This window comes from Ovis canadensis, chromosome 5, assembly GCF_042477335.2.
Source record: "Ovis canadensis isolate MfBH-ARS-UI-01 breed Bighorn chromosome 5, ARS-UI_OviCan_v2, whole genome shotgun sequence".
Lineage (NCBI taxonomy): Eukaryota > Metazoa > Chordata > Mammalia > Artiodactyla > Bovidae > Ovis > Ovis canadensis.
Genome location: NC_091249.1, coordinates 87104291 through 87119143, shown reverse-complemented (window position 1 = coordinate 87119143; position 14853 = coordinate 87104291).

Genomic DNA, 14853 nt, shown 5'->3' with positions numbered 1-14853 from the left:
GAATAAACATTCAGAGACAAACAACACAATTACTGAAATTAAAAATACTCTAGAAGGAATCAATAGCAGAATATATTAAGCAGAATAACAAATCAGTGAGCTTGAAGATAAAATGGTAGAAATAACTTGTGAAGAGCAGAATAAAGTAAAAAGAATGAAAATAACTGAGGATAGTCTCAGAGACCTCTGGGACAATATTAAATGCCCCAACATTCAAATTATAGAGGTCCCAGAAGAAGAACAGAAAAATAGAGTGTATGAGAAAAATTTTGAAGAGATTATAGTTGAAAATTTCCCCAACATGGAAAAGGAAATAGTTAATCAAGTCCAGAAGCACAAAGACTCCCATACAGGATAAACCCAAGGAGAAACATGCCAAGACACATACTAATCAAACTGATGAAGACTAAACACAAAGAAAGAATATTAAAAGCAGCAAGAGAGAAGCAGCAAGTAACATACGAGGGAAACCCCATATGCTTAAGAGCTGATCTTTCAGCAGAAACTCTGCAGGCCAGAAGGGAATGGCAGGATATATTTATAAAGTACTGAAAGGGAAAAGTCTACAACCAAGATTACTGTACCTGGCAAGAATCTCATTCAAAATTGATGGAGAAATATAAGGGAAAAGGAAATACACAATTTGCCAAATTCTCTCCTTCCCAGCTCTGTGATCATGAGAGTCTGTATCAAGATGGTTTGAGTTCTGAAAACCATCAGTTCGAGTTCCGTAAACTCTCCATCAAGCAGAGTCCCCTTGCCAATATAGAGTGTGATCTATCCTAGATTGATTGATAGTCAGCTTCACTAACAGTTTGAAAAAACTTCTAGAAGTAAGCTTTATGTTTATAATTGTTATAAGGCATAATTACATCCTTGAACAAATCACTGCTGTGAAAAGAATAACATGCTGAGTAATTTGAGTAATTCATGTACAGGCCACAGGACTTGCTGGGAGATGACATATTTATCAGATCACCAAGTTTGGGGTGAAAGAATGGAGTTGATTTCACAAGTATAGCATTTAATGAATATTCTGTTTAGAATAGAAGTGGTTGAATGGAGGACAGGTGGTTAGATTAATATCTATCTGATCTACTATCATCTTCTTCATTTATATCTAGTTCCTTAATAGCTCTATTTTCTTTGGATTTTATGAAATATACCAACAGTCTTCAAACATTTTTTTGCCTTGCATGAGAAAAATTGAATTGACTTTCAATTATGGTCAATGTGACACAGTAAACCAAGTCAAAACTCTGAATTCTCAAATTAAAACTCATCAGTTTAGATGATTATGCTGTAATGATAAATACTGATGGTTCCCACTATCTCATAAACTCTACAATGTAGAAGAATCTCAGGAAATGACAGTGCCACATGAGCATAGAATACCTTCAAAATACAGAATTCATATTGGGCTGCTTAGACAATTTCTAAACATTTCAAATGTCCCAAAAACAAGTTCCTCACCACCTCCTAGTTTACACTACCTCTGAAAATTCCTGCTAGTTTGCGTATTTTAACTGTAAAAAATACTGTCCTTGGAGTTAATTTTCGTTATTTACTATAGTGGTGATTATGGGTTGCATGCTCGAACTTCACCCTTCTGGGGAAAAAGTCATATTTAAAAACCCAAGATTAATGGATTAATGGATAAATGTACTTTTTTTTTTTTTTTTACCTATTCCAGTCTAACTCTGAAATGATTTGTATTTGGAATTTACCTTTGAGTTGTTATAATAAGAGCTTCAGTGTGACTTTGAAACAAACAAAAGCCATCTAAACAAGTCGATTTTCTTGCATTGGTTTTCACAGTGAACCATAGAATTTGTTTCCCTGCCAAGAATATTTTGTTTGGTTAGGCTTGCCAAAGGGAGAACCAAGTAAAACTCTTTTTTGAGTAGAGGAATGCTTAAAGAATGAAGAGGCTTCTTTAACAGCTAACCTTAAATATAGCTTTCATCTATTGCCTACACAGCCAACTGTTTGATTACCATGCTTTTCTAGTCCAAAGAGGCCAGCTTTGCACCAATGGCTTGGCTAATAGAGAATGTAGGCTAAATGTTCCTGAATTATAGCTACTATCCAAACTAGATTCTAAAATGCATCTGGTAAGTTTAAATTTGACACTAGCCTTCTTACTAACAATTTGATCTTCTCCCTTGCTTAGCTACACTCCCTGTATTGCAGCTAAAACCAGAATGGTACTGTCATACTTCAGCTTAAAACATTTTGATGGTCACTCACTGAATATGGATTAAAGTTTTAGATCTTTCAGTCTTCTGTGTCCTGGTCTGTATCTACTTCTCAGCCACTTGCTGCTGATATAATAATACCATATTATTGTGAATCATTTGCATACTCCGTGTAGGGTATTTGCTTATATTTACTCCTATCTGAAATGCCATCTCACCCCTCCTTAATAGAATTCTATTCCCCAGTAACTCCTCCTGCTTGTGCCCCACTTCAGTTCACAGGCACATACTCATTCCCAACCATAGAGCCTGGATATGTAAAGTGCTCCATGAGAATTCCCTGACAGTCCAGCCATTAGGACTCAGTTCTTTGACTGCCAAAGGAGGGCATGGCTTTGATCCTTGGTTGAGGATCTGAGATCCTGCAAGCCCAGCACAAACGAAAAAAAAAAAAAATAGTGCTCAGTAAATATTTATTGAATTGAATGAAATAGATTTATCTTAAAACATTCTAGAACAGTAAGTAAAACCCTGGACTTCAAGGAGTGATTTAGTCAGTTCAAAAAGAAATGCAAGTCAGACCATCAAAACAGAAAATAAATAAGGAAACACAAATCTTAAAAGATACCTTAGATGAGATGGATCTTATTGATATCTTCAGGACATTCCATCCAAATGTAGAAGAAAATACCTTCCTTTCAAGTGCATATGGAACATTCTCCAGGATAGACCACATCTTGCATCACAAATCAAACCTCAGTAAATTTTAGAAGATTGAAATTGCATCAAGTATCTTCTCTGACCACAACACTATGAGACTAGATATCAGTTACAGGAAAAAAACTGTAAGAAACACAAATACACAGAGATTAAACAACACATTTCTAAATAATCAAAAGGCTATTGAAAAAATCAAAAGGGAAATCAAAAAATTCTAGAAACAAATGACAATGAAAACATGACAACTCAAACCTATGGGATGCAGCAAAAGCAGTTTTGAGGGAAGTTTATAGCAATACAATCCTCCCTCGAGAAACAAGAAAAACATCAAATAGACAACCTAAGTTTACACCTAAAACAACTGGAAAAGGAAGAACAAAACCCCCAAAATTAGCAGAAGGAAAGAAATCATAAAGATCCAAGCAGAAATGTATAAAAAAGAAATGAAAGAAACAATAGTAAACATTAATAAAACTAAAAGCTTGTTCTTTGAGAAGATAAACAAATTGACAAACCCTTAGCCAGACTCATCAAGAAAAAAGAGAGAAAAATCAACAAAATTAGAAATGAAAAAGGAGAGATTACAACAGGCAATGCAGAAATGCAAAGGGCTATAGAGAATCTTATGAACAACTATATGGCAATAAAATGAATAACCTGGAAGAAATGGACAGATTCCTAGAAAAGTTCAATCCTCCAAGACTGAACCATGAAGAAATAGAAATTATGAACAACCCAATTACAAGCACTGAAATTGGAGCTGTGATCAAAAATCTTCCAAAAAATAAAAGCCCAGGACCAGATGGCTTCACAGCAGAATTCTATCAAACATTTGAGAAGAGCTAATGACTGTCCTTCTAAAGCTCATTCAAAAAATTGCAGAGGAAGGAACACTTCCAAACTCATTCTACAAGGCCACCATCACCCTGATACCAAAACCAGACAAAGACAACACAAAAAGAGAAAACTACAGGCCAAAATCACTGATGAACATAGATGTAAAAATCCTGAACAAAATTTTAGCAAACAGAATTCAGCAGCACATCAAAAATCTCATACACCATGATTAACTTGGGTTTATTCCAGGGATGCAAGGATTCTTCAATATACACAAATCAATCAGTATGATACACCATATGAACAAATTGAAATATAAAAATCATATGATAATCTCAATACATGCAGAAAAAGCCTTTGACAAAATTCAGCACCCATTTATGATTAAAACTCTTCAAAATATGGGCAGAGAAGGAACCTATCCCAACATAGTAAAAACCATATATGATAAGCCTACAGCAAACATTATTCTCAATGGTGAAAAACTGAAAGCATTCCCCCTAAGATCATGAAAAAGCCAAGGATATCCACTTTCACCGTTATTATTCCACATAGTTCTGAACGTCCTAGCTACAGCAATCACAGAAGAAAAAGAAATAAAAGGAATCCAGATCGGTAAAGAAGTAAAGCTATTACTGTTTGTAGATAACATGATACTGTACATAGAAAACCCCAAAAATAGTATTAGAAAATTACAAAGCTAATCAGTGAATTTAGCAAAGTTGAAGGATAAAAAATCAATACATAGAAATCACTTGCATTTTATTTGCTAACAATGAAAAATCAGAAAGAAATTAAGTAATCAATCCCATTCACCACTGCAACAAAAAATTAAATATCTATGAATAAACTTACCTAAGGAGACAAAGAACTGTACACAGAAATTTATAAGACACTGATGAAAGCAAAGATGACATAAACAGATAGAGAGATATTCCATGTTCCTAGGTAGGAAAAATCAATATTGTGAAAATGAAAATACTACCAAATGCAATCTTCAGATTTAATGTGATCTCTATCAAATTACCAAAGGCATTTTTCACAAAACTAGAACAGAAAATTTCACAATTCATATGGAAACACAAAAGACCCTGAATCACCAAAGCAGTCTTGAGAGAGATGAATGAAGCTGGAGGAGTCAACCTTCCTGACTTTAGATTATACTACAAAGCTACAGTTATCAAGACAGTATGGCACTGGCACAAAAACAGAAATATAGACCAATGGAACAAGATAGAAAGTCCAGAAATCAACCCATGCACCTATGGGTACCTTAATTTTGACAAAGGAGGCAAGAATATACAATGGGGCAGAGACAGCCTCTTCAATAATTGGTGGTGCCTGTAAAAGAATGAAATTAGAACACTTCCTAACACCATACACAAAGATAAACTCAAAATGGATTAAAGACCTAAATGTAAGACCAGAAACTATAAAACTCTTAGATGAAAATATAGGCAGAACACTGGATGACATAAAGCAAGATCCTCTATGACCCACCTCCTAGAGTAATGGAAATAAAAATCAGAAGTAAACAAGTGGGACTTGATTAAACTTAAAAGCTTTTGTACAGCAAAGGAAACTGTAAGCAAAGTGACAAAACAACCTGCAGAATGGTAAAAATTATAGCAAATGAAACAACTGACAAAGGATTAGTTTCTAAAACATACAAACAGCTCATACAACTCAGTGCCAGAAAAACAAACAATGCAGCCAAAAAGTATGGAAAATACATAAACAGACATTTCTCCAAAGAAGACATACAGATGGCTAACAAACACATGAAAAGATGCTCAACATCGCTCATTATTAGAGAAATGAAAATCAAAACCACAATGAGATATCACCTCACACTGGTCAGAATGGCCCTCATCGAAAAGGCTACAAATAATAAATGATGGAGAGGGTGTGGAGAAAAGGAAATGCTTTTGTATTCTTGGTGGGAATGTAAATTGAGACAGCCACTGTGGAAGATGGTATAGCAATTCCTTAAGAAACTAGGAATAAAACCACTGTATGACCCAGCAATCCCACACCTAGGCATATCCCTTTAGGAAACCAAAATTGAAAATGACACATGTATCCCATTGTTCATTGCAGCACAATTTACAATAGCTAGAACATGGAAGCAACCTAGATGTCCATCGACCGATGAATGGATAAAGAAATGGTGGTACATATACACAATGGAATATTACTCAGCCATAGAAAATGCATTTGAGTCAGTTCTCATGAGGTGTATGAACCTAAAACCTAATATACAGAGTGAAGTGAGTCAGAAGGAGAAATATAAATATTGTATTCTAACACATAGATATGGAATCTAGAAAAGAATTTATTTACAGGGCAGCAACGAAGAAACAGACATAGAGAACAGACTTATGGACATGGGGAGAGCGGAGAGATGTATGGAAAGAGTAAGATGGAAACTTTCATTACCATATATGAAACAGATAGCCAGTGGGAATTTGCCCTATGGTTCAGGAAACTCAAACAGGGCTCTGTATCAATCTAGAGGGGTGGAAGATAGGACGGAGGTTCAAAAGAGAGGGGATATATGTATACTTATGGCTGATTCATGTTGAGGTTTGACATAAAACAGAAAAATTCTGTAAAGCAATTATCCTTCAATAAAAAACACATTAAAAAGAATAAAAAAAAAGAAATACAAGAACAGTGCTAATGAAGTTAGCCTCATGGACACTTAGCCATATCCATTTTCTAACCATATATGACTGGCTCTGTGTGTCTTTGAAAAAATGTTGTTGGTCAGGAATATTCTATTTTCTTTAATGGTCAAGTTTCTTTTTTTTAAAATTTTTATTTTTACTTTATTTTACTTTACAATACTGTATTGGTTTTGCCATACATTGACATGAATCCACCACGGGTGTACTATTCTTATTTTAATCCTTGGTTTCAGTGTTATCCCTTTGGGAAATCTCACATTCTCTAGTTATCTTTTCACACTTTTTTCTTATCCTTGTAGCTCACTGCATTAATAAGTCTAGTACTTATAATAATAATATTATATTGTAATTGCTTATTCTTCTGTCTGTCTGTACTTTAATTCATTGCTTCTTGAGGGAAAGGTTTTTCTTCTTTCATGATCCCCACACCCACTTCTGCCCATTGATGAATACAATGCTAATAATTAGATATCAGAAAGCCATTTAGTTTTGTTGTGGTGGTCTCAGTCATTGTCTCAGCACAGTGCTTTATGGGTGATAAGGAAGATTGAGATTTAGAGTTGATGAATTATCTCCAACTAGAGGGAAAAAGGAGAAGGCCGTGACAACCCGCTTCAGTATTCTTGCCTGGAAAATCCCATGGACAGAAGAGCCTGGTAGGCTGCAGTCCATGGGGTCGCTGAGAGTTGGACATGACTGAACAGCTTCACTTTCACTTTTCACTTTTATGCACTGGAGAAGGAAATTACAACCCACTCCAGTGTTCTTGCTTAGAGAATCCCAGGGCCTGGGGAGCCTAGTGGGCTGCCATCTATGGGGTTGCACAGAGTTGGACACGACTGAAGTGACTTAGCAGTAGCAGCAGCAGCAGCAGAGGGAAAAAAGTCTCAGTATATGATGTCTGCAAGGACAGCAAGCATTGGGTTCTCATACGAACTTCCTCACATGTGTTGTAGGGTCCACAGATCTGTTTTTAAACCTCGACTTCACCACTTAAGTGACCTTGAGTAAATGATTTGATATCTCATTTATTTCTCATCTGTAAGATGGGTTTTATTCATAAAATTTAGTCTGCTGAAAGTAAAAAATCCAAATCCAACTCCGTTGTCCAGAAAAGGAAAGTGATTGGTCATGTCAGTGAAATCCAAAGGTAGTTCTGTTTTGGGGGTCTTTTGGTGCAGAGATTCAAAAAATGTTGCTGAGACAGTGTTTCTTTTTTCACCTCTTGGCTTGGGTGTTCTCTGCTCAGCTTCATCTCACACTTTGTCTGGACCAGGCAAGGAGACCTCTGACAATCTCTACATATATCCTCGAAGTAGGAATTATTGCTTAACAGAGGCCTAGGCAGTGATCTCATTGCATCTGTTACCTGTGGTCAGGCAAATGACGGTATTCCCCATGGCCAGTCTATAGAGTTTGTGCTCCCTCCCTTTAATAGAAGAAAGTAGAACAGCATACTGAACATACCCAGAGGATACAGGATAGGAAGGATGCCCCACAAGAGCCATAGGAAAGGAAGGGACCATGCTAGACTGACACTGTTATATTTTTTATTCTGACAGCTGTGTAAAGCTCATCTCTCAAAGAATTGTAGTAATTAAACTTATGCAAAGTGTTTAGCCCACAATTTATCACATAGCACTCAGATAAAGATAACTTTCATCACCATTAGTTAACTGAACCAAGGACATTTTGTTACATACTTAATGGCATACCTGTTATGCATTTGCATTGAAAGGTTTCTAAAGGAAAAACTGATTGGAAGATTGACTTCTAGACTTACCTAGGTAATGTATTTCTTTCAAAATACCTTTGTGCCATTCAGATCTGAGGGCATTTATCAACTTTATTTATTTGAAAACATTAAAATAATAACAACAGTAATAACAACAAAAATGTTAAATGTCTTTTCTTTGCACCTAGAAGCTTCCAGGTATTATTTTTTACCCCTATAGCAGTAAAAGAATGAAACCTCAGAATTTTTTTTTTTTTTTGCATAAAACTAATCTTCATTATGAAACCCGACCATCTTTGAAGCATTCTCTCCTTGTAGTATTGTCACATGAATGTAATTCAATATGGAAAGGTCTCCTTGTAGTATCTTCACATGAATGTAATTCCATATGGAAAGGTCATGTGGCTGCAAGTCAAGATGGCAGTCAGTTGTGTCCAAGCATCATGAGAACATGTTTCACCACAGAGCCTTTTGCATTTGTCCCCTTGCTGGCTTTAATCAGTGCCCTAGAGATGAAGAATCTGAAAGACCTGCTGGCTTCAAATAAAATGTAAATTCTAGGAGGAAGATGGAAATCTCAGAGCTGGTTTGGAAAGCTCAGGCCCTCTGCCTAGCGAGGAAACAACGTACCAGTCAGAAAGAGTGTATTTTTAAAATGGATTCCTGCTTCCATCTGTGACTTTGAGCTTGATATTTAACTGTCTGGTCCTTAGTTTCCACATTTCTAAAATGGGACAACTTAACTGCTAGGGTTAGAAAAATAGATAACGCTTTTAAGTATGCACTCTGATCCTTCCTTGGAGGCCTTCAGAAAACTTTGGCTACCTCTTAAGTAACTCATGAATTAAACAAATAAAAATTGCAATTATGTAGCATTTTTGCTTAATAAAAGTTGGACAAGGCAATTCAGAAATCCTATTACATAGTTATTAATACCAAATTATGAGGAACTTCCTGCCAGGACGTTAAGACCTTTATCAATTTTAATCTGTTTAATCCTTTGAATTGTGTTACAAGTCACAGAGCAGCTATTTGAATTCTATTCTTTCAACTTTCTTTTCCCTATGTGCTGCAATGCCTGCCTCATCCTTATAAGAGAAACAGAGAAGATGAGAGTAATAGTTAGAAATTAGACTATATTATAGATGGATCAAAAGGAATGTGAGCCCCTTGGGAGACCATGAGGATACTGGATGCTTTCCTACTATGCATGAAATGGATCAACCTTATCTATATATTGAAAATGGACCTTTAGAGGCCAGAAGACTTTGAGATATCTGGATTACACTACAAAGATTTATTTATTTTTTTTATAACTGAAGTATCTATATAAATGGTATTTCATTCCCACTCACTTTGATGCCTCCCTTAATGATTTCCAGGCAACTAATATTTGCATCACTAAAGGATGTGGTGCTATTGCTACAATTTCGTGCAACCGGGCTTCCTCTGTAGGTTTGAGCCCTGTGATTCAGTGCTAGCAGGGGTTGTGTTCCAGGCCCATCTGAAAGAATATGATTATTTCAAAGTCCTACACCATATAAGCATGCTTCAGTGATTGTTGCTGTTGTTCAGTCACTCAGTTGTGCCCAACTCTTTGCAACCCAATGGACTGCAACACGCCAGGGTTCTCTGTCCCTCACCATCTCCTGAAGTTTGCCCAAGTTCATGTCCATTGCATCAGTGATGCCATCCAGCCATCTCCTCCTCTGATACCCTCTTCTCCTTCTGCCCTCCATCTTTCCCAGCATCTGGGACTTTTCCAGTGAGCCAGCTGTTTGCATCAGATGACCAAAATACTGGAGTTTCAGCTTCAGCATCAGTCCTTCCAGTGAGTATTCAGGGTTGATTCCCCTGAAGATTGACTGACTTGCTCTCCTTGCTGTCCAAGGAACTCTCGGGCGTCTTCTCCAGCACCACAGTTGGAAGGCATCAGTTTTTCAGCACTTTGCCTTCTTTATGGTCCAGCTGTCACAACCATGTGTGACCACTGGGAAGACCATAGCTTTGACTATAGGGACCATTGTTGGCAGAATAATGTCTCTGTTTTTCAGCACACTGAGTTTGTCATAGCTTTCCTGCCAGAAAGCAAATGTCTTCTGATTTCATGACTGCAGTCACTACCTGCAGTGATTTTATAGCCCAAGGAGAGGAAATCTATTACTGCTTCTGCCTTTCGCTGCTCTATATGCCATGAAGTCATGGGGCTGGATGCCATGATCTTAGTTTTTTAATATTTAGTTTTAAGCTGGCTCTTTCACTCTCCTTCACCCTCATCAAGAGACTCTTTAGTTCCTCTTCTTGCCCCTTATTTTATCCTTACAAAGAATCACAGCTGAAGGGAGGAAAATCAAGCCAAGCAACCCTGTCTTTTGCCTCTTCTCAGGCATGTTTCTTACATTGTCTTTTTTCCAGTTCTGGTTTATGCTGTTCGGTTTGATATTCTGATAAATACAGACTCAAGAAGGAGCAGAACTGCAGGGCTGCTTCTTTGATGCATATTAAAGTCACTTCTGTGAAAAAGAACTATAAAGTGCTGAGATACCAGAAAATAGGAATTCATAATACACAGCTTACTAAGTCAGCCAACACTATATCTTTATGGTAAGCTATTGATCACTTGATTTTAGTGGAACCATGCTGAAATCTGTGACTCGGTTTGTGGCATTGACTAAAAACAGTGCTCTGCAAGACACTGAACAGAGGTTGTTCCAACTGCCATTTCCCCCTGTATTTTAAACTGCAAAAACATGACCAGACCTAGTTTGCATTTTTGCCTTGGAATCACTGTTTTTGATTCAAGTGACTCAACACAAGTCATTGAAGCTGAATGTGTCATGTCATGCAGTAAAAATTAAAATATACCTTATTGTTTTATGGGAACATGCAGTTCCAAAAAACAAAACAAAACACAACTGTCGTTAAAAAGATAACTTATGATTTCAACAATGAGATGCTTATTTAGTGAATAGAACATGTTAGTTCAGGGATCAGTAAAAAGATAAGCAGGTGGTGCTTATCTTTACCATATTTTGATGGTCTCAGTGCACAAGAAATTAAAGAGGTTTTTATTAATATTGTCCTACTTTTAGTATAATAGCAATACCGTCACAATGATGCTATCTATAAAGCCCACTTGAACTGGAAACCTGGTCAAGGGGATTTGATGCCCTTGGTGACAAATCCTTACCAGCTTCCACAACTTCAATTTCCAGCTTCAAACTAGAGATACTAAAGAGTCATTTTATTTTCTGACTTTAAACACATAGATTTAAATTTCACTTTTTCTCCCTCCTTGTTTTCCTGAAGGTGTTTTCCAGAGGCCATGCAGTCTGGGGTGATGTTGTAGTAAGCTATAAAAAGACATAGATGTGAATTAGGGAGATTGAATAGAAACATGATGGATATTTATTTAGCTGGAATTTGGAAAAAAAGATAAGAGGAAATCAAAGCTGGCTACAAAATTTTGAGCCAAGGTCCAGTATTTTTTCCAATAATAGAAGTATCTGTCAGGCAAAGGACTTAAAATGAGTTAAGGGGAAGATAATGAACTTGGTTTTGGATATGTTACAGTAACTTCTAAAATTAAAACACATGGTTAATAATAATAATAGCTTATTTAGCCACTTTATTTGGCCACCTGATGAAAATAGCCAACTCATTGGGAAAAATCCCGATGCTGGGAAAGATTAAAGGCAATAGGAGAAGGGGGTAGCAGAGGATGAGATGGTTAGATAGCATCATTAACTCAATGAACATCAATTTGAGCAAACTCTGGGAGATTATGGAAGACAGAGGAGGCTAGTGGGTTACATTCCATGGGGTCACAAAGAGTTGGACTTGACTTAGCAACTGAACAATAACAATACCTTATTTAACATTATTTGTACCATAAACTCCACTAAGTTCTATTTATATATTAATGATTAAAATTTTTATGAATAGATTGTGTTAATTCCTTTTAGAGAATAGGAAACTGAGAATAAGAGATGTTAACTGACTCTCCCAAGATCATACAACTAGAAATATTTGAAATCTTAGTTTAAATCAGGTCTAATTACCCTGTTACATACTGTTTCAGTGAAATAGAACAACGTAAAATAGCATAACCATTGACCATTGATCCAAGATTGAATTTTCAGTTCTCCTGTATAATGTTATTCCAACATTTTGATTCTCTTTTTAAATTTGTTCTTTTCCTGATATATTTGCATGAACTTTGAGTTAGTGGTTCTTGGAACCTGAACTCGTAATATTCTGCCTTTGAAATTCTGTTGTCAGTCAAGCTGAACTTGCTTGTACTCTTGTTGAGTTGAGATGAAGATTACTAGGTGATTATCAAAACCCTTTGTCCTTCTCTGCATCAATAGAAACATCATATGAGGGCTACCCAGACAGGGACTATGCTTCCCAGCCCTTTTGGCATCTATACAGGACCATGCACCAAGTTTTCATTAATGAAATGTGAGCAGAATTGCTGTGTGCCTCTTCTGCGTTACGGACTTTAAAATAAACAGGTGTAGGTCTTTATGCCTTTCATCTACTGGGTTCCTGGCACCAGCCAGGTTCTGGAGATGTCAGAATGGAAGAACTATGCACTCCAGGTCACTGTGCAGAGAAGAGTCACCTGCCAACATCACCTGCTTTGCTCTAAGAAAGAAAGAAACAACTACTGAGACATCAGAGTTTTGGACAGTTTTTTTTTTTTTTTAAGAGTATTTTAGTCTAACAGTGCTAACATTTCTATTATCAATAAAATTGGTTCTATTTTATAATAGCAATAGTGAAATATAGTTTTATGTTATCTTCTGTAAGACACCTGGATTCTCTTGCTGGCTAGCTGATATCTTACATTATTTTGTGGTGTGGATTTAAGATTGGGTTGTGAACTGTGGCTTGCATCCTCAAGTCAGACTTCTTTCTGCTTCAAAGTGCAGAAGAAATTTTGATTGTGCTTGTTTATCATATATTATATAATTATCAATATTGTGTCCACAGCATAATGCATGGGTGTTTATTGAAGTCTTGACATATGTTAAATCACTGAGCCTGGATAGGCTTTTTAGTGGATCCATCTGAAGGAAAGAAGGAAAAAACACTTTTTTTTTTTAAACAAATGTCAGCTAGTATTATGTAAGCTGTTTTTTCACAACCAGATAATTTTGTTCTCTTTGAATTCCTATTGGTCTTTGAAATTTAATTTTTCATATTCATAAAAGTTATCTTACTGTTACAGATGCCTCTGAGAGAGAAGCTTATGGTCAGGCAAATCAAGACAAGAATTCTACATGAAGACCCATGTTAAGGAGTCTGTCACATAAAGAGGTCTGTGAATAATATTCAGTTTTTTCAGTAATACTTTGTGTACATCAGAAGGGCAGTCTCTGATTCAGCCACTTTGAATACATGTTTTTTTTTTAACCTTTTTTTTTTAAATTACAGGATGATTACTATACAGTATTGTGATTTTTTTGCCATACATCAACATGAATTGGCCAAAGATATACGTATGTCCTTTCCCTCTTGAACCACCCCCCAGCCACCTCCCTCCCCATCCTACCCCCTAGGTAAAATACATGTTTAAGGGAAGTTATTTTCAGGCAAATCCTCTAGAGAAAACTTTAAATTCAGCTTTGAATTTCATTGTCTCTTCCTTTTCATTGTTGTTCAGCTAGTTACACTGCCCAGTACTGGCTGTGTGTCTAGGGTCTTCCCTAGATTGCCATCCTCACGTAGCACCAGAGAGTAGCTTTTGAAGAACGGGTTGTGAAAGCTTTAAAAATTAATCTACTGAAAGACTGGACCAAAAGCCTTTTACTAGAGAACAACTTTCACTTTAAAAACCAATTACTAAGCTCTCAGAGCAGAACAGAAGCAAAAAGCAGAGCAGGCGAAAAGGGCAGTTGTATAAGGAAACCCAGTTCCTTTCCTTGAGCCTCTGAAGGTTTTCTCATACATTTCTCTGTCACTTCTGGGAAAGGCAGGTTCTCCATTGGACCAGAACCTGGAAAGATTCTACCTGTGTTTTGCATCAGTATGCTTTATGATTTTATTCTTTGTATAAGAGTATTGTTTTTATGGTCACTATTGTTACATTAGGTTGGGTTCAAATTCCAGCCTCAAGGTTTTCTCAGTTGACTCATCTGTAAATTATAGGTAATAATATTTATTAGTTATTATGATAAATAAATGAGTTATTGCACATAACGTGCTCTACTCATTTTTTTTTTTTAACCTTTGTAATTGTTCAGTAAATATCAGGTCTCCTTGTGTTCTTGCTGGCAGTTGTTGATGGTAAAAGTATACCTTTGTGAATCTCCTCTTCCCTTCTGATTAATGCCCTCTTCTCCTTTAGATGTCGTAATGCATTTAATCTAGTTTTGTATCATGGATAGCATTTTATGTCATTAGCATGCTTCTGTTTTTCCCTGATATATTCAGTTCAGGATCAGTTAGCTGAGGGACCCTACTTCCTCTCATGTCCAAGCTGATTGGAAGGGCGCATTGCTATAATACACACTTGATTGAAAACACTAAATGTTTCTTAAATGGTAGCAATTGCGTACTTTTTTTTCTTGCAATTTTACAGCTGTTATCACTGTAAAATGAGCAAGGAAAGTTCAGGTAAATAAATATTTTGTTCAGTTAAATATTTTGTGAGGTAGTTATAGCT